Below are 6000 nucleotides of genomic sequence, written 5' to 3' on the forward strand. Positions count from 1 at the left end.
TGTATATAAGGCAATAACTGAAATTAATATATGCTTTATTATAAGGTTGTATGAAAACGGTTTTAGCTGTATGGCTACAACAATCATGACTTGTATATGAAACAACAATAGCATTGGATATTTTTGTTATTGTAAATATGCATCAAAACTGTTTCTGTTATATTGCTACTAATCATTTAAGTTAACGTTAAGTTGTGTAGTATAGGTAAACAATTATTTGTGAGCTTTTCTATTCATTTTATATAGGCGAAGAATATCATACGAAAAATGCTTCTTAAAGATGACTGCTCATAAAATGCGATCATATTCAAAATATGACAAAGTAACTTCAGTCTTTGGACTAGGTATTGATGACATTATTTGCTTTCTTATATTGCCACATGATGTGTGTGCAGTGTTTTTTCAACTGCATGCTGATTCCAGCTAGATTGCATATCGTTATGATTTGTGTATATATATATATATATATATATATATATCCTTTTCTTATTAAAAGTTTCTTACAGTTGATATGATCCTTTATGGTTTTATTCTCCAAAAATAATTGACCTAGTAAATATGTACTTTTGTATTCCTTGTATTCAACAAACTTTGTATTATCTATATTCATTTTCATTTGTTTCGTAATATTGTGCCTTGACTGCATTTATTATTTTATTAACATTTTATTAACATTGTCTACAATGTCGAGTTTGTCATGGTTTTAATACCAGGACGTACAGCAGTATTAAAACGTTCAGTATTTAAGTAAATTTTAGGGGGAAATGTGATTTCTAAACCTGAGAAATTAATCACCCCCTTGTATAGAACACAATCAGCATTTTCCAGTGACTTCAAGGCAGTTTCTTTTACAATGCACCTGTGTTGAACAATACTTGAATATATGTTTATGATGTTAGAGCTTTGTTCACGTTCAATTTCTACAACAATTAAGTATAACAAGTAGCAGAGTATATATTTGTATTATTAAAAGTCATATTAAGGTTGTAGAAAAGGCGTTTTACTGTTATTGATGATGTACATAAGACGATATACCGTATTAAAGGTAAAGACCAGTTATGGTCATGCGATTGCATTGTGAAAGAAACGTTGTGGAATCGATCTGAAAAGGTTGATCTTCTAGCATCTAGCATCTGCAAGGTTCTGCAATCATCAAAATGATAAGAAATTTGGCCCATTCTTCGTAAAGTTACAAGCACTATATATACACAGAAAGATGTATATGGGACTACCCTATATCTCTCACAGACCATGAGAGAAACAAATTTACCAAATATATGAATTAGTAGGCGGTTTCCCGGCAAATTTTGTATCATCATGTATTAGTCAAAACATAATTCTTTCACATGATTGGTAATGAGAGCTTCCATTTCATTTTTTGAAATTGGGGCGTTTCCAATACCGGTCTTTACCTTTGAGGCTTGTATTATAAACTCAGTTTCGAACCCGGGACCTCCCGGTTATAGGCCCGCGGAATGGCGGAGCCCTCCCCCCCCCCACACTTTTTTTTTTGGAAAAAAAGTATGTTTAAGAGAAATAGAGAGAAAGGCGCTATTTCTCTAATGGTTAATTAAAAAAAAATCATACTTAATGGCAATCCTGGAAATGGAAAACTTACATTGGAACACAATATCAAAGGAATGGTAGGTACAGGCAAATCATAGACATGGTAAATGCCCATACAAGAGGTCTGGTGGAGGTCGATATGCTTTAGTTAACTGACTTGATGTATACCGTATAGCATTTAAATTAATTTAATTTTCTCAGTGTTAAGAAGGCTTAGGCGTAAAGGAATTTACTGAAGGCACAAAATGTGAAAACGTCGGACACGATTGGCAATAAATTCTATGGGTTTGTTGGTTTTACATTTATTAAGAGATTTAGAGATTGTTTGTGTTATGTGTATCAATTGTTAAATAAAAAACTCATGTGAGTTCATAACTATTATCTAAAGTGCCTAAAAGTTTTAATTTAGTGACATTTATGACATCTGTTTTTCTATACGTAATTTTACATCGTTTAATATCATGCTGTACTCGCTAGTGGATATTTTCTTGTTCAGAATAGGCCTATTGTTTTTTTGTTTTTGTTGTTTGTTTCACATTCTACAAAATATCAGTTTACATACTATTAAGGTCAGCAAGTTAAAGCATGATGACAAAAAACAATTATGGCAGTAAATAATCAGTAACGTGAGGAACCTATTAAACCTATTTGTATCAATTCAAATTCTAGCCTTTCTGAAGTAATGTACATTTTAGTTTGACAGTGGTACTTGCAAGGAGCCACATTCAAATAGATATGTATAATTGCTCTACAAAACAAATCTGCCACAATCTTTAAAAATATGTGAGAGGTAGAGATGATACGGTATTCGCTTGTATTAATATTTTGCCTTTAAAATGTACTCGTAAAAATAAAGGGTCAACATTCAATTTTCTAATCTTTAGCAGGTGTCTCATTAATTTTGTCAATGAATGGACTGTTGCTTCGGACCATGATTTACGTCGTTAAACAATGATGTACTGACATGCCAGTGTCACAAATGCGGTATCAAAATATGCTAATCTGACCGTAATTGAATGGCTGAAACCCCTGAACTTCAGGGGCTCCGGCCCCCTGGACCCCACGCCAATTTACGCTCCGCTCTACCTGATCATAAATAGTTTAGCTCCCCCCCCCCCATGTTGAAAAACGTTCCGCGGTGCCTGGACTTTTATGAACTGTGTATGATGTCGTCGATACATCGGACCCCAACGTCCATTCCCTTCTTATCTCTAAGAGGCTGTTCACACCGCAATGAGATAGCGCGGTCTATCGTAGCACCCCTTTTTTTCTAGCGCGCGCTACACCGCGCTATCTCTCGTGGACCACCCCCAAGAGGTGCTCCAGTGGCACGCCGTTTTGGCTCGCCCTGGCTCGCTGTTGGGCGGACCGAAACGACGTTGTACCTTCCAAACCGTAGAGATAGCGCGGTCTAGCGGGCGCTATCTCTGCCGGTGTGAACAGCCTCTAAGTTACCTACAGCCGGCTAAATAGCACTTGCCCAATCTTCATTTGTATACGCTATCAGATAATATTGACAAAATTAGTTCCCTTTTATTGTCTGGCTGACGGATATATTTTTGTGCACGTGGAAAAGGAAAAGTAATTGATTTCACAACTATTTGAATACATTTTGATTAAAGGTCCAAAACAAACGTTTATTCTTACGAAGAATTATTCACGTAATTTTTGCAGTTACATCAACTCCAAAAGAAAGTGATATGACTCACTCCTGTTCATGGATACATGCAGTCTCTAAAAGAAAAAAAAAAATGTGTTTTCACTCTCTTTGCACCCCCACGTCAGTGACCACTTGTTTAGGAGTGAATGTCAATTTATTTTAGAGTGCTATCTAAGAAGAAAAGATTGCATTTCACTCTAATTTCACTTCATTTCCACTCTCTAGAGGAGTCACGTCAGTAATCACTCGATTTCCTTTCAGAGTGGTAGACTAACTACTAAAGACAACCTGACCCTAAGTCCAAACTGTACATGGCTATACAACAATATTTTAATCACCTTGGTCCATCAACAGGGGCGGCCGAGCGACTTCCAAAGTGGGGGGGGGGCACCAACAAAAAAGGGCACTTTCTGGAGAAAAAAAGGGCACCTACAGTGGGAAATCTCAAAGCGAAAATATGCAATTTTTAGACATTGGTATATACCCCTACATTGTGATTACATTATCAGGGATGATTTCAATATTTGTTTCTCTTCATACATCTTACAACATATCGCTTAAGCATCATACTTTACGGTTGGGTGTGATGTCTGAATATGCATTTACGAGCGAGCGAAGCGAGCGAGAAAAATTTTAAAGATCTGTGAGGTCGCAGTGCGAAAAATTCCATCTTATAAAGAGGAAAAAAGCCAATCGTGATGGGGTTATAAGCACATCCTCATAAAGGAAGACTGAAAAGACCTTTGATAAGTAACATAATTATATCATCTTTAAATGCAAGCGAGCGCAGCGAGCGAACTTTGGGGGGAAATTGCTCTTAGTCGCTTTAAATAAGGGGCACGTTTAATGATTACATGAAAAGGGGACAATTATCGAAAGGGATAAGACACTTATTAGAGAAGAAAAGGAGCACGTGTCAAAGTACAAAGGATAATTATAAGAGGTGAAAATGAAGCATGTTTTTCATCTGAAAAGAGGCACTCACCAGTGATGATAAAGATGCGTTTACGAAAATGGGAAATAGGCATTTGTTGACGGAAAAAGGGCACCCATCAGATTTTGATAGAGGCATTTATAAGAGGTGAAAAGGGGATAGGTCCCTTATTAGAAAGGAAAAGGGGCACGTAACATTATTAAAAGGGGAATTATCAGAGTTGATAAGGGGCACTGACCAGATATGAAAAGGGGCACTTATAATAAAGGAAAATGTGCATTTGTTGAATGAAAAGGGGGCACCGTTCAGATTTTTAAAAGGGGCAGTTATGAGAAGGAGAAGGAGCTCTTTCTTTTTAATGGGGGCACTTATCATAAGGAAAAGGGGCACTTATTAGAAAGGGAAAGGGGTAGTTATGAGAAGGGGAAGGAGCTCTCTCTTTTTAATGGGGGCACTTATAAGGAAAAGGGGCACTTATTAGAAAATAAGAGGGGCACAGGTTAAAATGAAAGGTGTGCTCATCCGAGTTTAAAAAGGGGTACTTATTAAAAGGAGAAGGGGCACTTCTTACAAAGGAAAAAGGGGGAAGTTGTCAAAGTAAAAGGAGCACCTCTCCGTTTTGAATAGGGCAATTATCAGAGGTAAAGGGGGCAGTTGTTAAAAGTGAAAAGGGGCACTTCTCGTACCTGAAAAGAGGCACTTACTAGAGATTAAAAAGGGCACTTATTCAAGATAATTTCAAGATTTATGAGAATGGAAAATGGACACTTTATATTGCAAAGGAAAATGGGAACATGTCAAAGGAAAAGGGGCACGTGCCAAAAATAAAAAGGGCACTCGTCAGAGGTGAAAAGGGGGAAGGGGCACTTTTCAAAGTAAAAGGGGCACCTTTCCTTTGTAAAAGGGGCACTTCTTACAAAATAAAAGGGGCACTTTTCCTATGTAAAAAGGGGCACTTTTGGGGTATTTGAAAAAATGGGGGGGGGGGGACACTGTGCCCCCCTGCCCCCCGGGAGGGCCGCCTCTGTCCATCAATGACGAAACACAAACTTCCTGACGTTCCTCAGATAAATTTACCTACGCTTCCTGAGAATAATACTGGTACCAGTGGCGGATCCAGGAATTTCTTAGCAGGGGGGGGGGGGCACAAAATCGCATGAGGTGAAATATATGAAAACGATGGAGTGAGGCGACCAAGCAGGGGTGAGTTTGGAACCCCCTCCCTGAGTAGGAAGCATTTGCAACTTTAGAACTACATCAGGCGCGGTTTTCAGGCACTTCCTGGGCTAATATGACGTAATATTGCTTTTTTCTACCCCCTCCAAGAGTAGGGATCTTTTGCAATTTGGGAACCACATTTGGCGCATTAATGTCCACCGGCACTTCCTGGAAAAAAAGAGGCCGTCTGATTGGGTAGAGGTTAATTAGAGAAAAGTGATCTGTCACGTCGCGAGACGTTGTATATGCTTCGTTGCTGCACTATGCATAAAGACGGTGGTCTGGTACTTCACCAGTAGTACTTGCAAAGGTTTTCTCGAGTGTATATAAACTGTGTTGTTATCAGGGGTGTCGCTAGACCTTTTTCAGTGGGGGTGTATAGAGGCCACCAATTACCGACAAATATATTAATGCCAATGTCCTAATGTTTACAAATTTAACCCTATAAACCCGGGACCAGTTATTTTTAAGTTTCCTCCCTCCCGAGCGAAGCGCGGAAGCTTTGACATCAAATTATTAGAGAAAGCAGATTATTCGTTGTACCGTTCTCGACTCTTAATCCTTGTCTAAATTCAGTTTCCGCCCCTCCCGCGCAAGGCGCGGAAGCTTTGACGTTTCATTG

Source organism: Strongylocentrotus purpuratus, unplaced genomic scaffold, assembly GCF_000002235.5.
Source record: "Strongylocentrotus purpuratus isolate Spur 01 unplaced genomic scaffold, Spur_5.0 spur5_scaffold_16, whole genome shotgun sequence".
Taxonomy (NCBI): domain Eukaryota; kingdom Metazoa; phylum Echinodermata; class Echinoidea; order Camarodonta; family Strongylocentrotidae; genus Strongylocentrotus; species Strongylocentrotus purpuratus.